Raw genomic sequence first — 17729 nt, forward strand, 5'->3', positions numbered from 1 at the left:
CCTGTTTGGGGGGGGGGCAAGCTGCCCCCCCCGTTCCAACGCCTATGCCCTCTGTACCCCGTCCTGTTTTCAGCATCTACCTGTCCCCTGACGTCCACCCACCTCACAGCAGCAAAGCCTGCTTTCTTCTCCCGGCTCCCCTGTCAGGCTGTGGCAGTGTTGCATCCTAATTACAGCAGATGTGCGACGTTGCCGGGAGCCGGGACTGGCGCTGCTGTAAGGGACACGGAGGCAATGCACGCTAACACAGCTGACTACGCACCCTGTTACTGTATGGTATCAGTGGCAAACGCAGGAATTTCAAGGGGGGGGGGTTTCCGTACGTGTGTGTGTTTGTAATTGAGCAGCCAGCACACTGCACAAGCTGTGTGTGTGTGTGAATATGTATTTATATATATACACACACACACACACACACACACACAGAACATCTGTACATAGACATACACACACATACTGTACATAGCATACATGCGTACACAGTTTACATGCACACATCATACACACACAGTATACATGCACACAGCATACTATACATACACACACTGTATATACATATACACAGTATATATGCACACAGCATACACACACACACACACACACACACACACACACACACACACACTATACATGCACACAGCATACTGTACATACATACACACATACAGTATACATGCACACACAGTACACATGCATACAGCATATATACATAGTTACACACACACACTATACATTTACATAGCAATACACACACTCATTAACAGTAAACAGAACCCCCTCCTCACCTTATACTACTCACAAACTACAATGGGAGCCGAAGACAGCAGCCACTGCCTCACGTAGCTCTGTCTCATGGCCCCTTGAACTGCCTGAGAGGAGCTGCGTGCTTCCGCTGCAGCTCCCCCTACAGGCAGCCACCAGCGGCAGCAGCAGCAGCCAGGTTCTCACTGTCACTCGGACAGTGTAAGGAGCAGGGAGCTGCTTAAAAAGTTTCTCCTCGTTAAAAAAAACAAATCGGACGGCAGCGACGATGGATCGGAGGCCAGGGGGGGTTTCTAGGTACTCGGAACCCCCCCCCCCCCGCGTGCGCGTATGGGTACGGCTCTGGGCAATCATAGCTGCACATGGGAGGTGCAGCTAAAATGAAAGTTAAAAAGAAATCTTCCTTCTAAATGACAGGGGGGGCACGTGCCTGGGTGCCCCCCCCCCCCCCCCCCCCCCCTGGATCCGCCACTGGTCCTCATACATAATTGATACAGTCAGAGCCAGCTCCAGGCTTACTAGCACCTTGAGCGAGACTTTTTGAGCACCTTCCCTCCCGGGGAAAGTGCGAGTGGCCTTCTAAATATATACAGGTTGAGTATCCCTTATCCAAAATGCTTGGGACCAGAGGTATTTTGGATATCGGATTTTTCCGTATTTTGGAATAATTGCATACCATAATGAGATGTCATGATGATGGGACCTAAATCTAAGCACAGAATGCATTTATGTTTAATATACACCTTATACACACAGCCTGAAGGTCATTTTAGACAATATTTTTTATAACTTTGGGCATTAAACAAAGTGTGTGTATATTCACACAATTCATTTATGTTTCATATACACCTTATACACACAGCCTGGGGGTCATTTAATACAATATTTTTAATAACTTTGTGTATTAAACAAAGTTTGTGTACATTGAGACATCAAAAAACAAAGGTTTTACTTTCTCACTTTCACTCAAAAAAGTCCGTATTTCGGAATATTCCGTATTTCGGAATATTTGGATATGGGATACTCAACCTGTATATACCATATTATCAACCACCCTTTAGAGACACAATTGCAACCTTACACATAATGCCGACAGTAGTGCTCCTTACATTTAATGCCCCAGTATAGTGCCAGATACACGTAACGCCCCCAATATAGTATCAGTTACATGTAATGCCACAAGTATAGTGCCAGATACATGTAATGCCCTCAGAGTAATGCCAGTTACATGTAATGTCACAAGTATAGGACCAGATACACATAATGCCCCCAGTATAATTGCAGTTATACATAATGCACCCAGAAGTGCCAGATGCACATAATGCCCCCAGTATAGTGCCATTTACACATAATTCCCCCAGTAGTGCCAGTTACGCATAATGCTCCCAGTACTGCTCAATGCTGCCAGACTTCTGCCACCACTGCTGCTGGCCTGCTGCTGCTGCTTGTGTCTGCAGCCATGCCCATTTTCTGGTGATTCATGCATGTGCAATAGAGATGTCCCTGGGAACAAGTCCTGGGTGCCTAGACCTGCACTAGCTCTAATGCACCACCAGAGAGGAGGATGCCCAATCAGAGCCTTCACATGGACCCCCTCCTGTCTTAAAGCTCCTTGATTTCTAGACCATAATTGACAGACTAATTGACAGACAGCAAGCACTTCAGGGCAGCGTTGGGTAACATTACAGAAAAAAGTTCAGTAGGTGACAAATCAGGCCACTGTTGCCAGTGTTTAAATGCCACGGCACAGGCAATTTGCCCCTTTCACCCACAATTGAATTCCCCCCATAATATTTATATACCTAAGCATGTATGTTATTTGCACTATAAATGCTAAATTGGTTTATTTTTTAATAGGTCATTGTGAAAACTATTTTACTGGTGAAATGTGGAATTTCAAGTTTTACATTAGACATTTTCTAAGCTGTGTTAGAAACAATAATAATCTGATTTGTTGCTATAGGCAGAGACTCATTTCTTACATGTTAATTGTCCTCTAGTTTTCATTACTGTCCCCTAGGGTGTGCTTACTTTTGTGCGCACTCTGTTCCGACAGTAGGTAGCAGTCTCAAGGTTTACATTACTGCCTCTATTAGCAATGGTTGAATTATCAATCAGGTTCACAACTATGATATGAAGAATATACAAGAACGCAAACATTTCTACTGGATGGTATAGTCATATATTTTCATATAAAATACATGAATGAAATAAAAATAAAGAAAATAAATAAACTGGACAGCTACGGGTACCTGACATTCATAGCCTTATAATTATCGAATATTGTGTTTACTGTCTTCTCTGTGCAGGGCTCAGATGCCACCTACTGGATTTTAATGATTTTTGTCCTACGTTGATGCTATAATGCTTGTATTCTGTACCTATCATGACCTCAAGCTCTCTAATTCATTCTCACTTTTAAGAGAAAAATAAAACAATGCTAACATCTGATTGTCAATAACAACAGATGCATTTTTTACAACACACATATTTATCCAATACACCCTATTATGCATGCAGGAACAGCTCTCAGACTAAGTGCACTCCCAAACCACTGGTAGCTGACGGGGTCATTCCGAGTTGTTCGCTCGTTGATGATTTTCGCAACGGAGCGATTAAGGCAAAAATGCGCATGCGCATGGTACGCAGTGCACATGCGCTAAGTATTTTAGCACAAAACTTAGTAGATTTACTCACGTCCAAACTAAGAATTTCCATTGTTAAAGTGATCGGAGTGTGATTGACAGGAAGTGGGTGTTTCTGGGCGGAAACTGACCATTTTCTGGGAGTGTGCGGAAAAACGCAGGCGTGCCAGGATAAAACGCGGGAGTGTCTGGAGAAACGGGGGAGTGGCTGGCCGAACGCAGGGCGTGTTTGTGACGTCAAACCAGGAACGAAACGGGCTGAGCTGATCGCAGTGTAGGAGTAAGTCTGGAGCTACTCAGAAACTGGTAAGAATTTTCTATTCGCAATTCTGCTAATCTTTCGTTCGCAATTCTGCTAAGCTAAGATACACTCACAGAGGGCGGCGGCCTAGCGTGTGCAATGCTGCTAAAATCTGCTAGCGAGCGAACAACTCGTAATGACCCCCTATATCTCTCAGATTAAGGGAGTAATTCCGGGTTGATCGCTCGCTAGCAGTTTTTAGCAGCCGTGCAAACACATTGTGGCCGCACATCGGGGTGTGTATTTTCGCTTTGCAGAAGTACGAACGCCTGTGCAGCAGAGCGCCTGCAAAAACATTTTGTGCAAAACAAGACCAGTCTTGTACTTACTCTTCGTGTGCGTTGATTTTAACATTGGATGGTTGGCTTTTGACGTCACACACCCGCCCAGCGTTCGCCTAGCCACGCCTGCGTTTTCCCTGGCACGCCTGTGTTTTTCTAAGCACTCCCTGAAATGGTCAGTTGACACCCAGAAATTCCCCTTTCCTGTCAATCTTCTTGCGGCTGCCAGTGCGAATGAAAATGTCGCTAAAACCTGTGCAAAACCACAAAGGGCTTTGCACCCGTATGTCGCGCATGTGCAATGTGGTGCCTATGCATGCGCAGAAATGCCGATTTTGTTTGCCTGATCGCTGTGTTGTGAACAACGGCAGCTAGCGATCAACTCGGAATGACCCCCTAAGTGCATTCCCAAATCACTGGAAGCTATATTGTCTTTCTTATCATAGTCACATTCCAGAATCTTAAACCATTGTCTCTAATTTCATAAATAATGATGTTTCAGAAAGCTGTCACGTTAATGTGAAGTTAATATGCTCTACAATGATGATCTGAATTGCTCTATAAGTAGAGACTCTGGAGATGATTTATCATACAGCTCAACATAATTAGTTTTATTTCACTGTCTTGATATTATGTGATTGCTTTCACACTGTTGCGAACAGTCAAATATTTGCTCCGCATGAGTGGTGACTCAGGCTGGATCAGTGAGTAAGTGTAATGGTCAAACCACATTTGCACTCCAGCTTTAGAGCAATGCAAAAACACCTGTACAAGATTTGTAGTATAAATATAGTACTTAGGGGGTAATTCAGATATGGGGGGTAATTCTGAGTTGATCGCAGCAGGAATTTTGTAAGCAGTTGGGCAAAACCATGGGGGTAATTCCAAGTTGATCGCAGCAGGATTTTTTTTAGCAATTGGGCAAAACCATGGGGGTAATTCCAAGTTGATCGCAGCAGGAATTCTGTTAGCAATTGGGCAAAACCATGTGCACTGCAGGGGAGGCAGATATAACATGTGCAGAAAGAGTTAGATTTGGGTGGGTTATTTTGTTTCTGTGCAGGGTAAATACTGGCTGCTTTATTTTACACTGCAATTTAGATTGCAGATTGAACACACCACACCCAAATCTAACTTTCTCTGCACATGTTATATCTGCCTTTCCCTGCAGTGCACATGGTTTTGCCCAACTGCTAAAAAAATTCCTGCTGCGATCAACTTGGAATTACCCCCATGATGTGCTAAATTTAACACATCTACGATAATTTACTCTGACATGTGGGGGACGCCCAGCAAAGTGCTAGTCCGCCCCGCATGTCTGGCCCTAGCCCCCCATGACGTCATGTAGCCACCATTGCCTGCCCCCCCAGCGGTACGGACACACCTCCATTGTATGGACTGCTACCGGCAACGGCATTCTGACACCGTTGGCACGCCCCCTCCCGCCCCGCGACCGCATCTCACTGGGTTCCCGGTTGCACGCGCACAGTGCTCCCACTGTGCATGCACACTACACAAAGTAATTCAGACTGCGATCACTGCCGCTGCAGTGATCCAGTCTGAATTACCCCCTTAGATAGTGAGGGAGCATATACAACAGGATTCTCTCACATACTAATTTACATTTTAATATGAACCTCTAAATTAGCAATAAAAACAGTAGTCTAATTTGCATAATTCTACAATTACTGTATGTGTAAGCCAGACACCATACACTAACTGTACTCAATGAGAATGGGTTCGGTATGATATCCTGCCACATGGGATACCGATTATCAGTATACTGACATTGGCATCCTGAGTGGTAGAATTCCGGTAAGGGGGCGAGTGCAGCGAAGCCCTTTGTGGGCTCGGTGATGAGCTACGCTCGCCACAGGTTCTATTCTCCTTCTATGGGTGTTGTGGACACCCATAAAGGGGGAATTAACTATGTCGCCGGGATCCCGGAGTCGGTATTGTAACAGCCAGGATCCAGATGAGCGGTATGCTAACAGCATACCATGAGAACATGGTGTACAGAAAATGTTATATCGAGAGTAAGGATAGTAATAATAATAATAATAATAATAGTATGAACAGGAGGTCTTCCAGCATTACAGATGGAGCCATGTTAGTTGAGGCTCCGTCTGTTCCTATGTGCACCCGCCTATGCGCTCCTAGGTCTCTGCGTCTCCGTCTCCAACTGGGTGCACGTGCCTGTGATGGAGATGCACCCTATTTACTTGAATGGAGAGCGTCTCCGTTCGTGCGCCCGGACAGAGACGCTCTGAATGGGAGCGTCTCTGTGCACTCCCGGCGTGACTAGGTGGATGGATCACCTAGTCATGCCGGGAGTGCTTGTTTGCCTCAAATGAACACGGATCCATCTGTATATATGAATAATCTCATGGAAGGTCAAGACAGTGTAGCTGCAGACCACCCATGGGAGCATCCCCATACAATGCTATAATATACTCTTTTGCTTCTTACAAATGTAGACATAGATGAGAAATATGAAAACACAGATATACACCTAAACTGATTGTATTCACAATATACTGTAACTTGATGCTAGACTGCTCATACTTCTGTATTGCAGTGAGTATGTCATACGAGCTCCATGTATATGCCAGCCTGACCTTAGTGTCATCTGCCCAATGCCAGGGTTTTTTATTTGCACAATAAGAATAGCTCACTGAGAAAGAGCCGGAATAAGGAAGGGGCAACAGGGGTGCCCCCCCCAGGCCCCCCACACATTAGTGGGCCCCTCACACTGCTGTGGAGGAGTCTCCCTCCGGCAGCTCAGCTGTTCATTAACAGCGCCCACTGAGGAGCTTTTCCGTGCACAGTCAATCTCTGAAGGGAAATCCCATGAGACAGCGACTGTGTGCTCTGGCTGCACCATCCCCTGCTGCTGTGTGAGCAGGGGGGAAGGGGGGGGTGTTAGGGTAGTGCCATACTTGCCTGGCAGCAGAAAGAAGCACAGCATATGGTGTCCGGTGGCACCGCATTGCAGTGGAGGATCTCTAAATAAATCTACCGCTCACAGCAGCCCCTGCTGCTGGAAGCAAGGGCTGCTGGGAGCTGTACTTTTATTTAGAGCTCATCCACTGTAGTGTGGTGTCGCTGGACAACAGATGCTGTGCATGTCTCCAGTACCAAGCAAGTGTGTGTGTGTGTGTGTGTGTGTGTGTGTGTGTGTGTGTGTGTGTTTGTTTTTTGCAGGGACTGGGCTTTGCCTGCAACTTTACAAGTGGGGGCGGCCACAACCTCAGTTGCCATGGGCCCCCACCAGTCTTAATCCAGCCCGGCACTGAGATAATCAGATCACAAGCCAGGGTGGCAATCATGCAAACTGCATATCAAACACTTCACTGGCAGAACAGAGAGTAACTCTTCACCATTAAGGCCACTGGCGTATCTATAATGGGTGCAGTGTGTGCGGTGCACAAGGGACCCTGGGTCCAGAGGGGGCCCACACCGCACACACTGAACCCATTTCTTCTATACTTACCTTTCCGGCGTCCATCGGCGACTGTGTGTGGACCCCCTCCTCTCCCATAGCCTTCACCACCACTGCTAGCACTCTCAGCGCTGAGACTCTGGCACAGTGCCTGAGTCTACAGCGCATGCGCAGGACTCTGGAAAAATGGCACAGCGGCATTTTCTGCACATGCGCTGTAGACTCTGGCACTGTGCCAGAGTCTCGGTGCTGAGAGCACTAGCAGTGGCGGTGACGGCTACAGGAGAGGAGGGGGCCCACACACCGAGTCTACACATGGGTCCCCTCCTCTCTAGAAACGCTGCTGATTAAGGCACTGCTAAATACTAGAGAGTGTGACTATTAAACTAACACACATAAATAAGAAGTGTAAATTACAAATGTTTTCCTTAGGGGTCAATTAAATTACAGTGTTATGCCATTAAACATCCAGAGATGTAAATTAGAAAAAATATATTAAAAAAATCAAAAAGTTGAATTCAAAAAAAGTATCAACCTTACAGTATCAACCCTGCAAACCCCCATGAAAATCACTCACCCTACCATTCCTCTACACAGTTACACTGCCCAAAGTCTGCACTAAGGGGGTAATTCTGAGTTGATCACAGCAGCAAGTTTTTTAGCAGTTGGGCAAAACCATGTGCACTGCAGGGGGGACAGATATAACATGTGCAGAGAGAGTTAGATTTGGGTGTGGTGTGTTCAATCTGCAATCTAAATTGCAGTGTAAAAATAAAGCAGCCAGTATTTACCCTGCACAGAAACAAAATAACCCACCCAAATCTAACTCTCTCTGCACATGTTATATCTGCCTCCCCTGCAGTGCACATGGTTTTGCCCAACTGCTAAAAAATTTCCTGCTGCGATCAACTTGGAATTACCCCCTAAAGTCATACCACATGAAAACACTACTGGAAGGCTCTTTTTGTGAGAGCAGGCAATTTGCAATTGAGAATGTGTGTCATAAAAGTACAATTTTTTATAACCCCAATAAGTATTTTCATGTAAGTAACAACTATTTCATGGACTGTGGGGGTTATTCAGAGTTGTTAGCAAACCAAAAAAGTAAGCAGTTGGGCAAAACCATGTTGCACTGTCAGAGCCGGATTAAGGGGGGTGCCCCGGGGGTCAGTACCCCGGGCCCCCCTGTTTTAAGGGGCCCCCCAGCCAAAGCTCTGCACCGATCTACAGGTTGCCGGGGCAGGAGGGATCCACGCTGTGCATGCGGCTTCCTCCCCCCTCCTCTCGGGCAGCACGGTCGGGGACTGAGTTAAGCAATCTCCAGCCTTCGCTGCTGCCAGGAGAGATGCTGCTGGCGGCAGAGGCTGGAGATTGCTTGACTCAGTCCCCGACCGTGCTGCCCGAGAGGAGGGGGTAGGAAGCCGCATGCACAGCCGCACTCCTCCCCCGGCAGCGTGGATCCCTCATACCCCGGCAGCCTGGTGTCTTCTCTTCTCCCCCTGCTGCAGCGCGGCTCCCGTTGCCTGTGACCGCGGGAGGAGAGCAGCGGGGGGGGGGGGTAACTGTGGGGGCTGGTGGTCCACTAGGGGGCCCTGCTGTCTTTGGTGGCTCGGGCCCCCCGAGGGCTTAATCCGGCCCTGCTGCAGGTGGGGCAGATGTAACATGTGCAGAGAGAGTTAGATTTGGGTGGGGTGTGTTCAAACTGAAATCTAACTCGCAGTGTAAAAAAAGCCTGTATTTACCATGCACAGAAACAATATAACCCACCCAAATCTAAATCTCTCTGCACATGTTACACCTACTTCACGTGCAGTGCAACACGGTTTTGTTTTTATTACAACTCTGAATAACCCTCTGTATCAGGACATTGCTGCATTGCTGTCTAGAACGATTGATGTTGTCAAATGAACCTAAGGATGGATCCATAACTAAGCTCACCATATTTATAGTAACTTCTACTATGACATTTCTGTTTATTACTGTTATGCTGATGTTGGAGAAACACAAAAATAAATAATGGTCACAATCACAACTCTGAATCAGAGGGTGCCTTCATGAGGAATATGAGGTGGTGCACTGAAAAAGGTAACCAACTATGAGAAAGTACACTATATGCATGTATAGCACACATTGTTCAGTGTACTGAATTTCTGTTTTTGCTTGTATTTATGTTTCATGGATCTACAGTAGGTACTGTGCTTTCATAATCACATACTTTAGACTTTATTTTGATAACATATGTTAATGACTTGAAAACATAGGCATAAATGCCAAGGTAGAAGAGGAAAAACTTCATGATGCCTCCGTATCTTTACATGGGAAGTGCCGAGTGGATCCAGCCAGGAAAAGAGAGAAAAGTGAAGGGGAGCTAGTGTGCTTCTTACTACAAGCATTTGAGGTACCAATAATGTTTTACTATGGTGCTCACAAGTTTCTTATTATGATCCTGATCGAAAATTCAACAAACATGTATGTTGTTCTGCTGCTCATTGATGACACGGGTCTGTTAAAGACACTGCTTATGCCCTTTTTGCACAATCCAGATGATTAAAGTTAGTAAGCGTGTTGACCTGTAGAGAGGATAAAAGTTTGAGAACAAATGGATACTTAGTATTGTTGGTACATACAGAAACAGTATGATTTTCCCACAATCAAAATCCCGACAGTCAAAATACTGACTAAAATTGAGCGATGGTCAAAATACCGACATGGTCAAAATACCGACATTTAAAATGTCGACACGGTAAAAAAAATAAACCATTTAAAATGTTGTCAGGTCAAAAAGTCGACGTTTTTTTAAACAAAAATTGGTATGTATGTCGACATAGGTCGACATGGATACCGTATAAGTGTACCGCATCCCCTTGCATGGCGTGCATGGGCACAGTTATATTCCCACTCCACATCCACTGGGATGGTAAAGAATGGACAAGTCGGTTTCAGTGAAAAAATCATGAAAAACTCATGTCGATTTTTTGACCTGTCAACATTTTAAATGTCTTTATTTTGACCTTGTCAGTATTTTTAATATTTTTAATGTTGGTGTTTTGACTATGTTAGTATTTTAACCTTGTCGGTATTTTGACCATCGATCAACGGTTGTCTGTATTTTGGCCGTCGGGATTCTGATTGTAGGTAAAATGACTGCATCCCGTACATACTGTATGTTCTTTTCATAACAGAATGCAGAGCCATACCACAGAAGGTCCTAGTGCATCTGTACACTAAAGACCTGAGCCTATGTAAAAGCTTTTAGAGAAGTAAATGTAGCTAGGTATGTACAGTTCAAAGACAATAAATGTCTACCCATTCACACAACACATTGTAGAAGGACATAATGTACTTTCATTAGCACATCTACATTTTCATGTTCTCTTTTATGACTGTTGACAGACACTATCCTACTTACCATGATATCAGTGATTCAGGTGAATATATTTCTAAATACAGTACTCCTATACATGTAGCAGCTGCTGGAGATATTGTAGCGGGACAATTTTAAGTAAACTGATTTTATGTGTAAAATTATCTTATTAGTTCATTATACTGTACATACTGTATGTTCTAAACAGCATGCAGTCAGAGATTAATACATGCTATTAAAAGGCAGACAAGCAATAAGCAAAACAATATACTGTACCTAGAAGACAAAGTTGAGACTAGTACTGCAGTTTAATGTAAAATAATAAAAAAGTAAACAGTAGCACAGTATGATCATATTAAAACAAACAAGTGCAACACCAGCTTCAAAGATATACTGTAGGGGGAGATTTATCAATGCTGTAGTAGAGAGAGATAAAGTAGTACGCAATCATCTTCTAACTGTTTTTTTAAAGGTTGTGTTTAAAAAATGTCAGTTAGGAGCTGATTGGTTGGTACTGTATCTCTCCACATTTCTCTCTCCAAGATTTGATACATCTGCCCCATAGTCACTTTACACTGTTATAAATGATGCTGCAATACATGTACAGTATGGTAGGAATTTCTGAAATCTAATGTTTTCTTCAGTCCTCAGTAATATGGTTGCAGGCTGGCAGATAGTAGCTATTGAATAACAGTTGCTTGAATACCATTGTGCATCCAATAAGGATACTTTTGGAGACATTTACTAAGCAGAGATAAGAGTGGAGAAGTGAGCCAGTGGAGAAGTTGCCCATGACAACCAATCAGCACTGAAGTAACATCTATAATTTGCATACTATAAAATTATATGGAGCTGCTGATTGGTTGATGGGGCAACTTCTCCACTGTCTCACTACTCCGCTCTTATCACTGCTTAGTAAATTTCCCCTTATGTGCCCTACAGTAAGACGTAACTACTTACTATTTCTTATACATTTACTTTACAAGTGACTTGTGGAGGTTACCTAGCGTTAACCAAATTGTGGTCCTCTATGGTGCTACTGTGTAACTTTATAAAGGTATGTCTCAGGCATGTAAAACATTATCATGCCACCTTTGAGCAAACCATTCAAACACTGAGCAAAGGAAATTCACACACTGACCTCAAAAAAATAATACATATCAATCTTTCACAAATTACTGTAAAATGGAGTGAGGGAACAACAACAGCAAAACAAATATACATATATATTTTTCACCCATATTTAAATCATATATGACATGCTTCAATGTTTACCTGATGGGGCTAGTAACTATTTTACACGAACAACTGAAGTATGGTGACAATAATATGTGCTTCAATGCTTCAAATGATATAAAGTAGACACTTAATGTAAATTAACCAAGCTTGTCATTTTTAAGTGTGAAAGAGATCATAGCTATGGATCACAGTGCACTACAATTAACACATATTATAGAGAAGAATGCGAATATAAGATATGTTTAAATAAACAAATACACAATCTGTGATACATTTGTCTATTGCACAACCATAGATAATAGTCAAGTCCTTTGCTTGAAACAATATCTGAGTACATTGTTTGGGCTATTTCACCCAAAGACAATGATAAGTAATGGTTATTTTTATCTCATATAAAACTGGAATGAGGTGATGGATAGATAGATAGATAGATAGATAGATAGATAGATAGATAGATAGATAGATAGATAGATAGATAGATAGATAGACAGAGAGAGACAGAGAGACAGAGGGGATTGAGATGAATGAGATATAGATACTGAAAGAAATAGATGCAGAGATAAGATTGAGAGAAAAACAGAGCTTGTTCCTCTAATGGTAATACACACTTTAGTTTAAAAGTTAAAAGCCATTGTGCAGGGTTTCACTGAAAAACAGATTTAAAATGCATCTTTACAGCTTGCGTTGTCACTTATTATTAACATACTGTATATATTATAGCATTTTCAGCAGTTCTTTACAGAGAATATTTAGTCATTTACATCAGTCCCTGCCCCAGTGAAGTTTACAATCTATAGTCCCTACCATGTGTACATACACATATACACTAGGGTTCATTTATAGTTTTTGGCAAAATCCTATTTTTGATTCAGCTTTTCATTTATTCATATACAGTACATAGGTCTCATTTTGGAGGGAACTTGGTGTTTGTGTGAGAGAGCCCAAACATTAATGTGTGGTGATTGAGGGGTCTATTTACTAAGCCTTTGATGGAGGTAAAGTGGGTAGAGATAAAGTACCAACCAATCAGCTCCTAACTGTCATTTTACAAACACAGCCTCTAACATGACAGTTAGGAGTTGATTAGCTGGTACTTTATCTCTGTCCACTTTATCTCCATCCAAAGCTTAGTAAATAGACCCCAATATACTGTATAATGATACTATAGAGCAACAGTCCATAGACATTCTATCTATCTATCTATCTATCTATCTATCTATCTATCTATCTATCTGTCTATCTTTAGAGAAATGGAAAATAAAGTGTAGAATGCATCCTAACAGGAGGTCTTAAACCCAGCTGACAAGAGTTAATTGGGAAATGTTTATTTTCCTATTAAATGAAATGAGCTGCATGTTTCAAACACACTGTCTGATTGTTCCTGTCATGAAATCAATATCATTAGTTTAACCTTAACCCTTTCCTGTGGTTCAAGTTCAAAGTAAGTGATCTGGAAAAAGTCAACCTTTTACACATAATGTACACCAAAACAAAACATCTATATAAGTATGTAATGGAGCATCCCTTAGCCTTAATCAACTAATTAAATAGGAAACAGGACATTATTTTTGCTGTGAATTAATGACCTCAAAGCTATGCACATGTACACTCATAGTCTTGTTTCTGAAAGAAACATCCTAACATTGTGTTCTACATGTTAAAGGGTTAATATCTGGCTGTTAGTGTCCTAAACTGCTCTGCACAGTCTTATAGAAAACACTGTTCATGGTTTGCTCTTTAACCCTCTCATTTCTAAACTGAATAACTTATACAGGAGCAATGCATAAATTATTCAGCATACTTTATCATAAAAAGAATATGACGTTTCTCCAGAGACCTTTCTGCAACTATGGCTGTAATAATCTTATTAGAAAGGGTGATTCTTGTATCAAACAACTGTTAAGTGTGGACCAATAGAAAGCTATTTGTAGTTCTTAATAAACAGAATTATCCACCTAATTTCAACAAAGCTGCACTGAAGGACTTACATTATGTTGTGTAGATTTAGATTAATTAAAAAAAAATCTAAGAGCATACATCAATGTGTTTATACAGTAGGAAGCTACCCACACATTGATCAGTCTTGCCACTTACAGCTACAACACATAATGAATGCAGGGTGACAGCTTTAATGAACAATATGACCACACAGGTAGGTGGCCAAATGGATCAAGACCCAGCCATTTGACTTCAACTGGATCATTTGTGACACCATTGAAGCATATTAGTGTGGTTGGAAGCTGACCTCCCTTAGAGATTGGCTTGGACAAAATGTGGTCATCAACCAAACATACCTAATAATGATCCAATCAATACTTGCTGCCAAATCCTCTAACTTTCTGCCATGATATTTTGAAGATACTATTTTCAAAGTTCATATGTCACCCACAACTGTTATAGGCATTAAGAAAATAAACTGATCTGTAGCAAACCATGTCAACAAATTGTAATATTAACAATTTAATGCATATAAGATTTAAGTATAATTGTGTGCCAGGGTTTCCATTTTTAGTAAATATATTACCTTACCTTCAAGCCATAAGACTCAGCAGAAATGATGCATCACAATGTGTTGGCAGCTATTGTAGATCCACAATACTTTCTGGGTCCTTAGTTCTAAGGAGTTTCCATCATAATCAATCGAGCCCACACAGAAAAGATTCACATGAGAAAGATTTGTCCTTGCTGAACTTTCAAATTAATTTGGATAGCTGTTGGTTATCTGTTCCCAAGTCATCAATAACTGAATTATCTCTAAACAAGCAAACTTAGACTGTGGTTTCAGAAGTGCCCACTGCTTGACTTCTCAGCTTGATGTTGGACGTCCGAGATACTGGAAATAGTGAAAGATAGAGTCATGAGTTTTATTCACTGTCGCTTCTTGTAACAAAAGGGGACAAGTGTTTGTGGTTTTAGCATCACAATTTCGACTGTTGCTACTTTCAAAGGGGAATTTTACAGCTCTTCCAATGATTTATTCCAGAATGTCAGATGCATGTGGCTGCTCAGCTGAGATCATTAAACTTTGCCAGCAATCCTGCGTTATCAGCTATGCCTCTTTAGATACTGCTATGTAAGAAATTACCTCTCAGGGATTTCTGCTGTATTTTTTTCCTCTTCGTGTTGCATTAATAGGCTGGTATTTTCCAGTTAATTATGAAGCAGCTGTTTCAGCCAGCAGCCCCTGGATCAGCTATGAATGAGCAGTTAATAAATGACGGGAAGAGGAGAGATTGCTGCTGCTACAAGCAAAGAAATGGAAATTCAGCACCGGAGACTGGACAGCTCCCTGGATATCTCTGGCTCAGTTCTGTTTAGCATTCACTTACTAAACAGTTTTTCATATATTGCCTTTTCAGAAATGCCCCTCCTGTTAGATCATTCCTGCCTCCTAAATGTCCGTCCTTTTTACCCCTGTAATCCCCTCCCCTTCTGTAAGATATTTATAGTCAGTCACAGGCAAAGCATTTGTCACTTACCTTTTATTTATCACTGGAATCTTTCCCATGAAAAATAGTTTTACTGCCGTTGAGATAGATCAGAGGAATCAAGTCATGACTTTATATAATGAATCCAAGCAATTGTTTGTCTTGTGTAAAACACTCCTTCCCCGACACATTCCCCCCTTCCTTTTACAGTCTTTCTTTTATGTTTTTTAAGCATTACATTTTCACTGTGCTCCTATTTTCAATGACTCCATATTTTGCTCATAATACTATTTTTACAGATAATGTTATATGCTGCATTAACTTAGGGGACATGCTTTTAGGAAAATTAAGCTTCTATTATAGTAATATATAGAAAAAGACTATCAATGTAATACTCATAGTTTAGCTATACAGTGTGTTTCTGCTGCTTGGTCATTAACAGTGGATCAGAGGGTATCAACTCAACATATCCATATAGTTCATTACAAGATAAGGCAGTAAGGTGTTGAACTGTAAACACAATAACAGACTTGTTTTCTCTTCAGGGCAAACATACCATAGATAACTGGTTACATTTAAGGCTGTGATAGATCGCTCAGCTGTATGCTAACCCCAAGTCTTTTGCTGCTTGCTGTATTTAGATGTGTTACATTACATACAGTACCATAACTAGTGGTGCACCAGTGGGGCCTGGCACACAGCACATATGCACTGTGGGCGCAGGACGACTGGCAATACCAGCCTGGACACTTTGCCACCACCACGCAGTGGGGTCCAGTGCTGTAACTAGACTTTTTATCGCTGTATGCAAGAAACAGCATCGACACCCCCCATATTTAAAATAGGGCCAGTGCACAAAAAAATATAAAGGTGTGGCTTTATGGGGAAGTGGCGTGGCTAATAAATAATACCAATTCATATTACACTGTACAGTAGTCTCCATTATTCAAATTACACTGAACAGTAGCACCACTTACACACATTACAGCAGGCAGAGCCCCTGTCACACATTATGCCAGGTAGAGTCCCCTTTCACACATCACGGCAGGTACAGTCCCCTTTTACACATTACGTCAGGTAGATTCCACTTTTTGTACATTACTGCAGGCAATGTCCCCCTTTTTACAAAAACAGCAGCAGAGCCCCCCTTTTTACACATTAGTCAGGCAGAATCCCCTGTTTACACATTAGGCAGGCAGAATCCACTTTTTACACATTAAGGCATCAGAGTCTCCCTTTCTACACATTAAGGCAGACAGAGTCCCCTTTTTACACACTACAGCAGATAGAGTCCCCTTTTACACACTACAGCAGATAGAGTCCCCTTTTACACAGTACGGCAGGTAGAGTCTGATTTTACACAATACGGCAGCAGAGTGCCCATTTTACACATTAGGCAGGCAGAGACTCTTTTTTACACATATAGCAGCAAAGTCTCCTTTTTACATATTACGGCAGGCAGAGTTCACCTTTTACACATTACAGCAGCAGAGTCCCACTTTCACACATTATGGCAGTAGAGTCCCCCTTTTTACACATTAGCAAGGTAGAGTCCACCCTTATTTACACATTACAGCAGCAGAGACCCACTTTCACACATTATGGCAGCATGGTCCCCCTTTTTACACATTAGACAGGTAGAGTTCCCCTTTTTACACAATACGACAGGCAGATTCCCCTTTTATAAACATACAGCAGTACAGTCCTCCTTTATACACATTAGGCAAGCAGAGTCCCCTTTTTACACATTACGGTAGCAGAAACCCCCTTTTTACACATTATGGCAGGCAGCTTCCCTCTTTTAAAACATTATGGAAGGTAGAGTTTCGTTTTACACACTACGGCAGGTAGAGTCCCCTTTTACACATTACAGCAGAGGAATCCCTCTTTTTTCAAATTATGGCAGCAGAGTCCCCCTTTTTACAAATTAGCCAGGCAGAGTACCCCTATTTACACATTACGTCAAGCAGAGTCCTCTTTTATACATTACTGCAGCAGAGTCCCTTTTTTACATATTAAGGCAGCAGAGTTCCTTTTTTATACAGTCAGCAGGCAGAGTCACCCATAAGCAGGCAGAGTCCCCCTTTGCACATTATGGCAGCAGAGTCCCCTTTTGTACACATTACGACAGCAGAGTCCCCCTATTTACACATTACAGCAGGTAGATTTCATGTTTGACACATTACGGCAGATAGAGTACCCTTTTACACAGTATGGCATGTGGAGTCCACTTTTACACAGTACAGCAGCAAAGTCCCCCTTTTTAC

The 17729-nt window shown here is 42.3% G+C and overlaps 1 protein-coding gene across 1 annotated transcript in view; it reads right to left on the reverse strand.

Moving 5' to 3' along the window:
• Nucleotides 1–15370, reverse strand: part of DRD2 (dopamine receptor D2) — a 684149-nt gene extending 668779 nt beyond the window's left edge. Inside the window, exon 1 of the mRNA XM_063943186.1 lies at nucleotides 14564–15370. The gene's annotated coding sequence lies outside the window, so the exon portion shown is untranslated. The remainder of the gene's footprint in view (nucleotides 1–14563) is intronic.
• Nucleotides 15371–17729: the final 2359 nt, after the last annotated feature.

The sequence above is a fragment of the Pseudophryne corroboree genome, chromosome 10, assembly GCF_028390025.1.
Source record: "Pseudophryne corroboree isolate aPseCor3 chromosome 10, aPseCor3.hap2, whole genome shotgun sequence".
In the NCBI taxonomy this organism is placed as follows: Eukaryota; Metazoa; Chordata; class Amphibia; order Anura; family Myobatrachidae; genus Pseudophryne; species Pseudophryne corroboree.